Source organism: Typopeltis vanoorti, chromosome 5 (assembly GCF_054136105.1).
Source record: "Typopeltis vanoorti isolate ZY-2024b chromosome 5, IOZ_Tvanoo_1.0, whole genome shotgun sequence".
NCBI lineage: Eukaryota > Metazoa > Arthropoda > Arachnida > Uropygi > Thelyphonidae > Typopeltis > Typopeltis vanoorti.
The window spans coordinates 105,681,407-105,696,988 of NC_143553.1; the positions used below are offsets into that span (position 1 = coordinate 105,681,407).

At 36.8% G+C, this 15,582-nt stretch overlaps 1 protein-coding gene across 1 annotated transcript in view; it reads left to right on the forward strand.

Moving 5' to 3' along the window:
• rg (A kinase anchor protein rugose) overlaps positions 1–15,582 on the forward strand; it is a 1,380,990-nt gene that overhangs the window by 610,456 nt on the left and 754,952 nt on the right. The gene's annotated exons all lie outside the window — the stretch shown is intronic.

Sequence of the window (15,582 nt, forward strand, 5' to 3'; positions counted from 1 at the left end):
GCTTAAAGATCAACTAGTTATCTTTAAGCTCTGATCATATTTTCTCATCTGGAAGGTATGAACCATATCCTGATACATTGTGATGGTTATCTGGTTCTGATCAGGAATATCATTCTTACTTTTGAGACATTCAAACTTGTAACATCAGTAAAAGTAGGATATCTCATCTATCCTGTTAGGCTCTACTTCCCTAATTTTCCAAGTTGCTTTAAATGTCAGCAAAATGGGTAGGCCAAAGATGCTTGTCATTACTCTACCATCTGTACCAGATGTGTTAATAAAAAGTATTATCAATATCTTATTGTGTAGAGAAACCTAAATAACTAAAGAAACTGTTAACTGTGAGGAAGATCATTCAGCCTACTTCTGAACATGCCAAAGGTGGAAGGATGAAAATAAAAATAAAAATTATTTTATGCTTATGAGGGCTCTCTTTTGATACATAGTTGCTCAACCTATTGCACTTATGAAACAACACTTGAAATGATCCCACTGAATAAGAACCCAGTTGTCATAAAAATGATTACATGAACATCAACGAAAAAAAAAAAAAAAAAAACTGCCAGATACCCCAGACAGAAAAAAATGGATATCCAGTGAACATAAATTAACCACAAGAACTAACCATTATATATTGGATGAGTTGTTCAATAATAAGTTTCACATTCTTCTTCTTCTTCTTCTTCTTATTATTATTATACAGATATTTCCATGGAGTCAGAAGAATCATTGGTTCGAAGGAAGAGATGGACGGTATGCATTCATATTCCTCAAAAGCAGTTGACCACTAGGGGTTGGCGTTAAACTCTTGGGAAATCTGATATCTCTAAACCCTAAAAAGATTAGGGAAATTCTTCTGCTGAACATAAACCTATTTATGCCTGAAGGGGACATACTTAAAACTCAGTGAGGACCCTGCCTTAAGGCATTTCACTATTACTCCTAAGGATAGAACTGGAGATGGACCTGTTCATGGTGGATTCACTATCTTTGTTTGCATTTATACTCCTTTTCGGAGTATCCAGTTTAATACTGCTATGGAAGTGATAGTCATTCACCTGTCAGTGGGATTCCTATTTAATTTATATAATTTATATAGACTGTATCATTGAACATATGCTTGAAAATAATGACCTCTTTTCTTAATAATCAAGATATCTTAGATGTCTTGATTATTCAAGATTAATCAAGATGTAATATACCTTTCATATGCTACCCACTTGAATTCTGATATAAGTTTCACTCCCCTGTCCTTTTTCCACTGTTGATGTGGATGTTGAAGAGAACATGTGGAAATGATCATTTAATATTGGTCTTCAACATTGGTCTTCAGCATTAATATTGGTCTTCAACAACACCTATATGGAAAATTTACTGATTGGAAAATTTATTTCTGACAGAAATAAATTTTCCCATATCTCGCAAAATGTAATGCAGAAGCACTCTGCCAAACACCTGTGCAGCATACGAGGGTTGTCTGAAACGTTTTCGGCCAACATTAAAAAAAACTGATTTATACTATTATTTTTCAACATAATCTTCCTTAAGACTAATACATTTATTCCAGCGCTGCTCCAGTACCATTATCCCGTCCCTGTAGTGGTCCTCGGTAAGATTTGCAAAATACCCCTCTACAGATGCAATTACCTCTTCATTCAAAGTAGAACGCTGACCAGCGAGGAAGAGTTTTAGTTTGGGGAAGAGATAGAAGTCAAAGGCAGCCAGATCTGGGGAATATGATGGATGTTCCAACAATTCTTAGTGCAGATCCCTTAGTTTTCTCATTGCCAAAACACCTTTGTGGGCAAGGTACATTGTCCTGATGAAAGATGATTTTTTTTCTTCTACAAACCGGGTCTTTTCTCACAGATTTTTTCATCTAGTCTGGTTAAAAGATTGGAATAATATTCTGCGGTTAGGTTATTGTTTTACCCTTGTCAAGATAATTAATAAACAAAATGCCTTTAGCATCCCAAAACACTGATGCCATGACCTTTCCTGCTGATGTAACCGACTTTGTCTTCTTTGGTGCTGAACAGCTTCTATCCATTGATTGCTGTTTGGATTCTGGTGTATAATGGTGAAAACAAGTGTCAAGTGTAATAAATCGACACTCAAAATCTGTTTTATTCTTATTAAAATGCTCCAAGCACTGTTCAGAGATTTTCATGCGAGTGTGTTTTTGATCTGCTGTGAGCAAGTGTGGCACCCATCTTGTGCAAAGCTTTTTCATTTGCAATTCTTCCTGCAAAATATATCCTACAAGTTCTTTTGAAATGCCTGTAGTCTCAGCAATTTCACGTGCTTTGATTCGCCGGTCATCCAGTACCATATCGTACACTTGATCGATGATTTCTGGTGGTGTTACATTTTTTGAATATCATTCACGTGGATCATCTTCAAGTCTGGTGCAGCCACATTTAAACTCCGCAGCCAATTTCTTAATTGTCGAAAACAAAGGAGAAGAGTGCCTATAAACTTTTATGAACTTTGAATGAATTTCTTATGACGTTAAACCTTCTTTTAAAAGAATTTTATAACCGCACGATACTCAATTTTATCCATTTCATTTGATACAGACAACACTTTTGTTTCAGATAGCTGTATAAAACAAACTACTTGATAGAATGACTTGCAATTTCACATGGATGTTTATGACAGATGTACCAACTTAAAAAATCTTGCTGATAGTGTTGCCATCTATGGTCGAGGCCGAGAACTTTTCAGACCAACCTCGTATTGTATTATCTAGGGAGAAACAACTGCAGTTTGAAAATCATCTCTATTACAACTCTATCTAAAGTGAACAAAATTTCTGAGATGTATTGATCATGAAAGTTGAAGGATTTGTGGAACGTGTGTAAAGGTTTTGAGGATGGGTAGAAAGAGTGGAGCCCATGATAGTATAGTAGGAGGTATTAACAGTAGACTGGAAAATGTTAAAATTGGGATTAATGTTGAAAATGTGGTGGTGGAAGGTCAAGAGAATGAAGAAGTCCTGAATAAGAAAATAGCATGCTTATATGTAATCCTTCTCAGGACAAAGTGTGGAATTAAAAAATTGCAGAAACATCAAGAAATTAGCAGAGCTAAGAAGAGAAAAATGCAGGAGGTCCAATGTAAGAAACAAGATCATATGAACAAACAAGAGAAATAGAGTAAGGAGAAAAATTTGTATGGAGATTCTGTGACCAGAGGAGTACTTTATGCAAGCATGATAAAATCTTGTTTCCCCTAGTGCAAAAATTAATAATATTAGTGATGTTATCAGAATGTAGAAAGATTAGTGAGAAAATAAATTGTTATGGTTGGTACTAATGATGTGAGAGGTGCGAAGTATTCTGTGAGGTAGGATGTGAAGGAATTATTGGAAGAAGTGAACAAGAGGAGTGAGACGATCATCATCATATTCCTGCATGTACCCTCAATGGGTGTACAGGATATGATAGTACTACATGAAAATTTTACATCATTAGTAACTTCCTCTCTACAATTTTCCTCCAAATCAGTTTGTTACTTCTCAAGACTCCAACATTATCAGATCTTATATTTCTATCGTCTCAGGCACTTTGTACTGTATCAATCCACCTATATCTTGGTCTTCCTCTGGGTCGTTTTCCTGCCAACCTGGCAGAGAACACTTGTTTTGCTAATCTTTCCTTGCTCATTCTGTATAAGTGACCATACCAAATGAGATTAGCTCTGCTAACGCATTCCAGGATGCTGACAATGTCAAGTTCTTTCCTAATATCTTCATTTTTAATATGATATTGCCATTGATGCCATCTGTTCATGCCTCTAATCTTTCTCAGGACTTTCATACCTGTGGTCTCCGGTCTTTGGTCAAGTGTTTTACTTCTGACCCAGCTCTCAGATCCATAAGTTAAAACTGGTTTGAACACTGTCTTGTAAACAGCTAATTTAGTGTTTCGACTAATTTCTCTCTTATTCCATATGAATTTATTCAATTGACTTCCTACCATACCAGCTTTGTTGATTCTGCTATGTATTTCCATATTTAATTTACCATCTTCAGTAAATATCGTGCCTAAGTAGGTGAAATGTTTTACTTGTTCCAAAGGTTCTTTGTTCAAAACGCAGTTGACATTTTCAACGATTCTGCCTATTTTCATTGTCTTTTTCTTTTTATTGCTGACCTTCTTATCATATCTATTACAGTAGTTATTTAATTTAGTCAAGGAATCTTGCAGACTTGAAGCGGATTTATTTAGAAGTATAACATCGTCCACATAAAGCGAAGAGCTTACATTAACATCTCTAATTTTGATATCTTGTTTGATACCACTTTCCTTCATAATGTGATCCATATAGATAATGAATAACAGAGAGAGGATAATTTACATCCTTGTCTGACACCAGATTTTAACATTAAACCATCTTCCTGTACTTCCGTCAATTCTAACTGCTGACTTGCATCTCAAATAAAGCTAAGTATTGTTTGATATAATGCCCCATTGACACCATATAACTGTAGCATATTGAATAGCTTCTCTCTTGTTACCTTTTCATATGCCTTTTCCAGATCGACAAAACTTAAATACAGATCTTTGTTATATTCTCATGCTTTCTCAACTATTTGTCATAAAGTGAAGATCTGATCCTCACAGCCTCTATTTGGCCTTGTTCTTCACCAAGCTTTTCTTCCACAATTCTTCTCAATTGTGTCTCAAGTATACTTGCATAAATCTTGCCAGGAACACTCAGTAGGGAAATATCTATATAATTCTCACTTTCAGTTGTATTTTCCTTTTTATATATGGGGTACTATGAGAGCTCTACTCCAATCATTGGGAATTCGTCCCTCTGTTCAGGACTTCTGAACTATGCAGTGCAGCCACTGTAAGACTTTTATACCACCATACTTCAGCATTTCTGGTCGAATATAATCTACTCCTGCTGCCTTTCCACACTTCAAGTATTTTCCACAATCCACACTTCAAGTATGGATGTGTATTCCTGACTGTATGCCTGTTGAGTGTTTTTTACCACTGTGCTATCACTGCTTGTTTCATTTAGCAATTTTTCGGAGTAATTACTCTCATTTAGCAATTTTTCAGTGTAATTACTCCATGCTTCAAGGATATCTTTTTCACCCATTTTCATGTCACCTTTATCATCTTTAACTCCTTTTACAGCACTCTTTCCTCCATTCCTAAGCTTCTTCAACAACCTCCAGAATATTTTGCTACCTTCTTGACATTTATTTTCTATGTTCTTGCCAAATTCCTCCCATGACTTTTGTTTACGTAGTGTTCCACAGTGTTTAGCTTTCTTACATTTGTCTCTGTATTCTCTAAGAGCACAAGCTTACTTATTTGCCAGAAACTTTTGATATGCTTTCTTCTTTTCCTTCACTGCCTCTTTAACTTCCTCTTCCTATATCCACCATGGAGTTTTGATTTTTCTATCTTTGCAGACAACCTCACCACATTCCTCTCTGGTGAATCAATCAGGCTTTTTTTCAAGGCTTTCCACTGAATCTCCAAGGTTTGGTTCCTATTCTCAAACTCTTTCATTTTTTCTTCGATAATCTTTGTTTATTTAATGTACAGTTCACATCTGAGAACTACTCAACTTTTATTTGCTTTAAAACTTTCTTACGTGTTATTCTTTTCAATATGAAATTCAATTTTATCCTGCTCAAGACTAAAAGTGATTGCTTCCAATTTCAAATGCTCTGTACACTCTGGTGTCCTGCACCAGGGAGAAAACATCACTATCAATAATAGCATAGTCAATGAGACTTTTCTTATTCCTTGCCTCTTCTCTCCATGTGAATTTGTGCACATTTTTATGTTGGAACATGGTGTTAATAACCAGTCCATGTCCTGCGCAGATTCCAACAGGTATTTGCCATTATTATTAGCTTTGCTCTTTTCTCCAAATTTTCACAAAATATTTTTGCGCATGTCTGACAATCACTTCCTACTCTGCTATTTAGATCCCCAACAAGGACCAACTTTTCTTTTTTCATTGTGTCAGTAGCTTTCTTTATAGCCTCAAAAAATTCCCCCACTTCTTCCTAGTATTGCCTACATCATTGTACTTGAGACTGCCTACCATTCAAGAAGATTAGTCTCGTATTTAGTTTTGAATACTATGGCTACTCCTTCTTTTCATTGATTGTCATTGCCTGAATATAACATTTTGTAATTATTGCTCAGAAAGATCTTACCAGTTTTTGTCTTTTTTGTTTCAGTCACCCCTATTATGTCGATCTGGTACTTATCAAATTCCTCAGCTAGCTCCATTTCTTTACCATTCAGGCTTCTTATGTTGATAGTACCGATCTTTAACTCTGATAATGTTGCGTTGGGGTGTGTGCTTCAGGATTTGTTCCAGTAGCTGACTTTTCACTGTTCATCCTGGTTTCTTGGCGAAAACAACGGGGACCTTGTTTAACTGGGCAATGCCCCAGCCAGCATGAAATTTTGTCATGTTGTACCATAATTTAGTATTTTCGTTTAAGCTAATAAGAATACAATTTGTTCAGCTAAATCCCAAATTGCCAGCCCATCATCGTTCATTCAGTATCCAGGTAGATACCCAACAGGGTGCACCACGAGAAGGTGATGATTGGACATTAGGTCAGAAGCCCTGATCGGTTCTGAGCATTCCTTTAAAGGCTATGTGGAGGTCTCCTCTCAGTGATACAGCTTTGACCCTTAAGCAGCCCGAGTGAGAGGATGAAGACTGTAAATCTACTGCTACACTACTATAGGGATGAACTGAGGACAATGGCATTGGTAGCAAATGAATCAGCACACGTCATGCAGAAGAAATGATGTGGAGTTTATGGACCTATGGTCTAAATTTGATGGATGGAAGGATTTATATAATACTGATGGATTGCACTTAAATGGATTAATTGTTGGGTGTCTGTGTCTAAAGAGAGCTTTGTTCACCAAGAGCTCAAAGTCGGACAAAATAAAGAAATGAGGGTGGATTCAGATGAGTTCATGTGAAGGCACCTATGAAGCGAATTAGTGTGTGAATGAACAAAAAATGTGGAATATAGTCTACCAGGCAACAGTATCGAATGGGGTAGTCAGTTCAAGATGTAAAGGTGGTTGGGGCCTAAGGGGATGCTTCTGTTTCTATATACTAATGCTAGATGCATCAGGAAAAAAAGGGAAGAGTTTTAGGCATTGGTTAGTCCAACCTTCCCGAAAGTTATAGACATTAGTGAGACTTGACTAACAGCAGATGTTGTAGTTACATGGATAGAATGTGAATGGTTGAGTATTTTCAAGGAAAATAGAGAAGTTTAGTTGGAGGGAGGAGTGCTGCTGCTGCTGATAGCAAATGAATTGGAGGCAAAGATAGTAGGAGCTAGGTGAGATGGTTGGATGGCAGTTCTTTCAAGGCAGTATAGTGTGAGATTGAGGCCCATGATACAAAATATATAGGTGATTGCTGCTATAGACCCTTTTGGAAGGGGGAGGGCCTCAAGGGATGATGTGCATGACACATGTTAATTATTATGGGAGACTTCAACTAGGGAGACATAAATTGGAAGGAGGAAAAATCAGATCACAGAAAATGGAATTTATACACCTGTTGAGAGTGAATTACTTCAGAAGTAATTCTCAGGCTGCATGTGATAGAGGGAACTCAAGGTGGCCGCATTGACTGTGATTGGGGGAGTGATGATTCACACTTGACTTGGATGGTTGCAAAAACTGGAATTTTCTGTCAAGAAGGAGTTTTAAAACAGGTGATTATGACAAAGATTACGAGGATGTCTGAAACTGTCATGGTATGAAATCCTGCAAGGAGAGAGGAGTTAACAGTGCATGGGAGATAGCCAAGCGGTATCTGGAGGAAGTGATATCAAATTGTATACCCAAAGTCAGAAGGGATAATCAGGTAGCAGTTAAATAGATGAGTGATATCATTAAGTAGGAGCTGCAAAAAAAAAAAAGAAAAAAAAAAAAAAAAAAAAAGAAAATGTAGTGGAGGGTATATTAGGAGAAAGATGATCAGCATAGTAAAGTGGGCAAAATCAGATTATGAAAGGAAACTGGCCAAGCAGGTAGAAGGTAATCCCAAAGAATTTTTTTTGTTATATGGCAAGTAAAAGGAAGAATGACTATGGAAATGTAACTTTAATGAGTGCTGATTATAATGATGACAGAAGCAGACAAAATAGGTGAGTTACTGAGTGACCACTTTGCAACAGTATATCATCAATTGATGCTAGTGTGACGGGGACTTGTGTGAGAACAGAGTGGAATGAATTAGAGGTTCTTAGGATATTGCAGAATCTCAGTGTAAATACAGCTATGGGATTAGATGGGCTATCAGCTTATATTTTACATGAGCAAGGGAACCTGCAATGCCTCTGAGGAAGCTTTTTTAATTAATTTCTAAACTCTGGCAGAGTCCCACAGGAATGAAAAGAGGAAAAAATAATTCCCTTGCATAAAGGAAATGCTATGACTGCAGTAACAAAGTATATTTCAAGAATGCTAGTAAAAAGTTCTGGTTGTTGTTGTTGTCTTATCCTTTGAAGAGTCTTAGATGTTTCTATGTGCTCCTTATACTGCTTTGGCTATGTCAATGATTTTGTTTGTATACAGCTGTTGTTCAGGATTAGGATCTATTTCTTGCAAGGCTGCTGTAATTGCTGGACAGGTAAAGATGTGAGTGGGTGTCAGTTCAATATTGGGGCAGTTGTTGCAGTTTCTATATGTTCTCGTATCAACTGTATTGATCTTCATTCCTCTATAATGTCCTGTTCGTAGTCTAGCTATCGTGGTGGAGGTCCTTCTGTCAGCACTGATTTCGGGAATTTGATGTTGTATCACTGATTTCAATGGAATTAGTTTAGCTTTTGCTAGTGCATTGGCATCAGCAAGAGTTATCATATGAGTTTCTTGGTTGAGTTCTCTGGCCTCTTTTGCTAATTTATCAGCTGCTTCATTGTAATCAATGCCTACATGAGCAGGAATGTTCTGGTCGAAGAGAGAATTAAGGAATGGATGGATAAAAATATACTCTATAAGAGACAGCATGCTTTTGTAAAGGGTTGGTCATGCCTTTGTAATTTATTAACTTTTTATAATAGAGTGATACCTGAGTTTGTTAAAGGGAATCGCTACATGATGATGCTGCTGCTGAATTTTACAAATACATTTGATAGAATACCACATGGAACTCTGTTATTCAATTAGAACAGATGGGAATGAATATGAAAACTAGTCATATGGATACATAGGTGACTGATGGACAGATGCCAAAAAGTGATTATGGAGGAGCAGAAGTCAGAAAAAAGCAGTTGACTAGTGGTGTGCTGCAAAGTTCTGTGCTGGGATCACTGTTGTTTAATCGGACTTCTGAAAAAAGCAGTTGACTAGTGGTGTGCTGCAAAGTTCTGTGCTGGGATCACTGTTGTTTAATCGTACATAAATGATATAGGAAATAATCTGAAGGAAAATATTCTGTTGTTATGCAAAATTGGGGTAATATCGAATGATTATAGATTATAAGCGGTGTGCCTCATGTACTCCAAAAAATAGATGAGGCCAGGTATTTAGGTGTGGTAGTAGATAGAGAGTTGAATTTTAGTGGACATATTGCTAAGGTTGCCAAGGTAGTTCATAGGATTGCTTAGCTATTCAACACACCAGCAATCAGAGATAAGGAAGTTGTCATTCCTCTTCATAAAACCTTGATATATCCACATCTGGATTACTGTGCTTTAGTCTAGTTACCTGGATTTATTGGGCTGAGGAAGTGGTGGAGAAGATCCAGAGGCAAGTAACTAAAACTGTGAGTGGCCTGTGGAATGCTACTTATGAGGTAAGGTAAACTGAGCATTTGCCAGTCCCAAAGGCTGGTTGATAGGCAAAAAAAAGAGGGGATATGATAACAACATTTAAGTTACTTAAAAGGTTTTATAGGATTGATGCAATGGAAATTATTATTATTAAGAGAGACCTCCAGGGAGTCAGGGACTCATTGAGGGAGGCCACATACTACACGCACCAGCTATCATACTTATTCTTGAATTCATTCCGACTGCTTGCACTCACAACATTCAATGGCAATCCTTTCCAATCACGCACCACCCTGTGAGAGAAAAATCTAACCCTCACCCCCCCCCCCTTCTTAGCGGCATTAATTCTTAGCTTCCAAGGATGCTCTCTTGTCCTTTCCCCACCTTCCATAAATTGAAAAATTCCATCAATTGAAATCCTGTATGACTCTTTCAGAAGTTTGTAAGTCTCAATCATATCACCCACTCCTTCCCCTGTTTGCTAGTGTCTGCAGTCTACAAATTCTCAGTCTGTCTTCATAATCAGTATTCCATAATCTTGATATCATTTTTAACACTCTTTTGCACTCTCTCGCTCTAGTATATCAGAATCACAACGAAAGCCAGGAGACCAGACCTGTGCACAGTAATGCGCCTTGTAAAGAGGCAAAATGACATCCTTATCTTTACATGTGAATGTTCTTTTCAGCATTGCAGCTGTCTTTTGAGTTGTATTTGCAATCTTTGCCACATACCCCCTGAACTTCAACTTCCTATTTACTAACACTCCAAGATCCCTAGCCTCATCAGTTTCTTCTAACACAATCCCACTAATATTATACAACATTGGATATGTAATCATGCCAAAGTGAATGACTTTATATTTACTGACATTGAACTGACATCCATTTTCCCATGCCCACAGTTCCAGCCTATTCAAATCATTCTGCAAATATTGCATATCAGCAGCATTCCTGATTACCCTACCTATATTTGCATCATCAGTAATAGCGACATACATAAATAACTGTATGTCGCTTGTCAAATCCTTCCCAATATCATTAATGTATACATTGAATAACAGTAGACCAAGCACTGACCCTTGCGGTACACCACTTGTTACCTTAAATCTTTCAGATTCGTATTCCTCATATACCACTTTTTGATATCTGTCACTCAGCCATCTTCTTATCCATGGTAATATTCTATAACCCAAACCCATATTCTCCAATTTATGCAACAGACTATCATGCTGTATTCTGTCAAAAGCCTTAGCAAAATCCCAAAGTATCATGGTGTATCCATTCCCCTTGTGTAGTTGAATGGTAACGTTCTTATAGAATGTGAGCAAGTTGCTAAAACATGACCTTCCCTTAGTAAACCCATGTTGTTCATTGCAAAGTAGAGATTCACTGTTAACGCATTTCTGAATGCGGGCCCTAACCAATTTTTCCAAAATCTTCACCACGAACCCCGAGATACTAATTGGTTGATAGTTGGATTACATTGGTCTATGCATCACCCTTGTGCAGTGGAATTACCATAGATTCTTTCCATTCCTGCAGAATCTTTCCTGTTCTGAGACTCATACTAAACAGCCTGGTCAAAGGAATAGCCAGTTCAGCTGAACACTCTTTTAGCACATGTGCTGATATCCCATCAGTTCCAATTGCTGAATTCTTATTCAGATTGTGCAACAGCTCTAATACTTCATCCTTGTATACCTGAATTTCTTCATCCAGTGAAGAGATAGCAGCGAGCTCATTGTCGTCTACACCAGGTTGATAGCTTTTAACAAAATTGGCACTCATTAGTTAAATAACCTCTTCTTCATCTGTAACCCTCAAGCCATCTGCATTTAGAAGAGTTATTCCTTCATGGTCATTCTTTCTTTTACTTGCAGCGTATCGATAAAATTCTTGTGGGTTGTCTTTAGCACCCAGAGCCAGTTTCTTTTCATATTCAGATTTTGCTTTCTGTACAACAGTTGTGATTAATCTAGCCTGCTGCTTATAACTTTCATAATGGACATCATCCTGATGCACAAGGTATTTCTTTCAGGTCATCCTTTTCTTATTTATCTCTTGTTTTATATGATTACACATCCGTTTGACTCCTACCCTATTCATTCTTCGATCTCTCGGGACACATTCTGATATCGCATCATTTAAAAATCAGCTAATCTTTCCTAACTTTTTATTGTATTGATTTTTTTTTTAATTAATTAATTTATTTTATTATTATTTTTTTTATTTTTTATTTTTAGGAAAGTTATCGACCTTTTTAGTTATCTTACACCGGCTACTTAGGTGGCGCTTTTCGGAATTGTCAGTTTTCGTTTAATTTGAGCTTAATGTACTGAAGATGCCTGTGACACACAGGCGAAAATTATACTATTAAATAATCTTTGTATGTGAGTTTTTTTCGTTATTAATTTTGTTTCGATATGTCTACTCACGGTATACCTCTTTTAAAACTTATCGCATCATTTAAGTATGGTTTAAATGCTTCCTATGCTCTGTTGATATTCTTCCCATCAAGCAACCGGTTCCATTCCACTTAATTGAGTATACTCCTCAGTTGGTCATAATTTCCTGCTTTATCATTCAACATGTAACCTTTTCTGAATGGAACATTCATAAACTTAGTCACTTCCCAAGTGAGTACCGCATGATTACTGTCACCAACCAGAGGCAGAATAGTTATGTCTTTAACTGAAATGCCTTCTGACACTGTAATCACATCTAGCACTCTTTCACCTTGAGTTCCTTCTGTCACATGCTGCTTGAGGACGTTGTTCTGAAATAGCTCAAGGAATGCATTTTCATTCTTCTCATGAGATACTATTGCTAACCAATCAATATTTGGATAATTAAAGTCTTCCATTTCATGCTGGCTGGGGCGTCACCGGGTTAAACAAGGCCCCCGTTGTTTTCACCAGGGAACCAGGGAGAACAGCGAAATGTCAGCTACTGGAACAAATCTGAAAACACACCCCAACTCAACATCACCAGAGTTAAAGATCGGTACTATTAACATAAGAAGCCTGAATGGCAAAGAAATGGAACTAGCTAAGATATTAGATAAGTACCAGATTGACATAATAGGGGTGACTGAAACTAAAAAGACAAAAACTGGTGAGATCTTTCTGAGCAATAAATACAAAATGTTATATTCAGGCAATGACAATCAAGGAAAAGAAGGAATAGCTATAGTATTCAACACTAAATACGAGGCTAATCTTCTTGAATGGCAGGCAGTCTCAAGTAGAGTAATGTGGGCAAATATGAGAATGGGGAACTGGACAATGAGACTTATTTGTGCCTATGGTCCCACAGAAGGTTCTACTAGGTAGAAGTGGAGGAATTTTTTTGAGTCTTTAGAAAAAGCAACTGACACAATGAAAAAGGAAAAGTTGGTCCTTGTTGGGGATTTAAATAGCAGAGTAGGAAATGATTCTGAGACATACAAAAATATTTTGGGAAAATTTGGAAAAAAGAGCAAAGCTAATAATAATGGCAAATATTTGTTGGATTGCTGCTCAGGACATGGACATGGACTCTTTGACATGGTGTGAAATTCACACCATGCTCCAATATAAAAATGTGCATAAATTCACATGGAAAGAAGACGCAAGGAAGAAGAAAAGTCTCATTGACTATAATAACTATAATACTTTTTTTAAGGTTAGTCAAGTGAGTTTTAATTTATTGTCCTACATGTTTCACTGACTTTTGCTGTCGTCATCTTCAGGGAATACAATTGGTAAGCTATATGAAGGTAACAGATTAGGTTTTTAACTGACAGTTCTAATTTATACAAAATTAGTATTGTGCGAGACAATGCTTGGATTGTCTCGCACAATTTTCGCACATTGTTGTGAGACATAATGTAATTGGCATGAAAGTTCATTGATGTTTAGTGTTCTGATTAAAGCTTTCCAAATTTCTGGTAGGATTAGACCTTGATTCTTATCTAGATTCGTATTCTTATTCTAAATAAGAATCAAGGTCTAATCCTAATGGAAATTTGGAAAGCTTTAATCAGATCACTAAACATCAGTGAACTTTCACGCCAATTACATTATGTCTCGCAACAAATAAATCATGTTCTTGAGACACGTGCATTGTCTCAGACAATACTAATTTTGTATGAATTAGAACTGTCAGTTAAAAACCTAGTCTGTTACTTTCATATAGCTTACCAATTGTATTCCCTGAAGTTGCCGATAGCAAAAATCGGTGAAACATGTAGGACGATAAATTAAAACTCACTTGACTAACCTTCAAAAAAAAAGTGTTATAGTTATTATATAAGTAGTCAAGGAAGAAAATCACACTCTCATTGACTATGTTATTGTTGATAGTGATGTTTTCTCCCTGGTGCAGGACACCAGAGTGTACAGAGGATTTGAAATTGGAAGTGATCACTATTTAGGCTTGAGCAGGATAAAATTGAATTTCATATTGAAAAGAATAACATGTAAGAATGTTTTAAAGCGAATAAAGGTTGAGCAGCTCTCAGATGTGAACTGTAGACTGAAACACACAAATATTATTGAAGAAAAAATGAAAGAGTTTGAGAACAGGAACCAAACCTTGGAGATTCAGTGGCAAGCCTTGAAGAAAACCCTGATTGATTCGGCTAGAGAGGCATGTGGTGAAGTTGTCTGCAAGGATAAAAAAATCAGAACTCCATGGTGGACACAGGAAGTTAAAGAGGCAGTGAAGGAAAAGAAGAAAGCATATCAAAAGTTCCTGGCAAATAAGTCAGCTTGTGCTCTTAGAGAATACAGAGAAGACAAATGTAAGAAATCTAAACACTGTGCAAAACTAGCTAAACAAAAGTCATGGGAGGACTTTGACAAGAACATAGAAAATAAATATCAAGAAGGTGGCAAAATATTCTGGAGATTGTTGAGGAAGCTTAGGAATGGAGGAAAGAGTGCTGTAAAAGGAGTTAAAGATGATAAAGGTGACATGAAAACGGGAGAAAAAGATATCCTTGAAGTATGGAGTAATTACTTTGAGAAACTGCTAAATGAAAGAAGCAGTGATGACAGCACAGTGGTAATAAACGCTGACAAGCATGCAGTCAGGAATACATATCCATACTTGAAGTAGAAAAAGCGATCAAAGGCATGAAATGTGGAAAGGCAGCAGGAGTAGATGATTTTCGACCAGAAATGCTGAAATATGGTGGTATAAAAGTCTTACAGTGGCTGCACTGCATAGTTCAGAATGCCTGGACAGAGGGACGAATTCCCGATGATTGGAGTAGAGCTCTCATAGTACCCATATATAAAAAGGGAAATAAAACTGAATGTGAGAATTACAGAGGTATTTCCCTACTGAGTGTTCCTAGTAAGATATATGGCAGTATACATGAAAAACGGTTGAGAGGAATTGTGGAAGAACAAGCTGGATTCAGGTCAAATAGAGGCTGTCAGTATCAGATCTTCACTTTAAGACAAATAGTGGAGAAATCATGGGAATATAATAAAGATCAGTATTTAAGTTTTGTTCATTTGGAAAAGGCATACGACAAGGTGCCAAGAGACAGAAGCTGTTCAATACGCTACAGTTATATGGTGTCAAGGGGCATTATATCAAGCAATACTTAGTCTTTATTTGAGTTGTAAGTCAGCAGTTAGAATTGAAGGAAGTACAGGAAGATGGTTTAATGTTAAATCTGGTGTGAGACAAGGATGTACATTATCCCGTCTGTTATTCGTTATCTATATGGATCACATTATGAAGGAAAGTGGTATTAAACATGATATCGAAATGTTAATGTCAGAT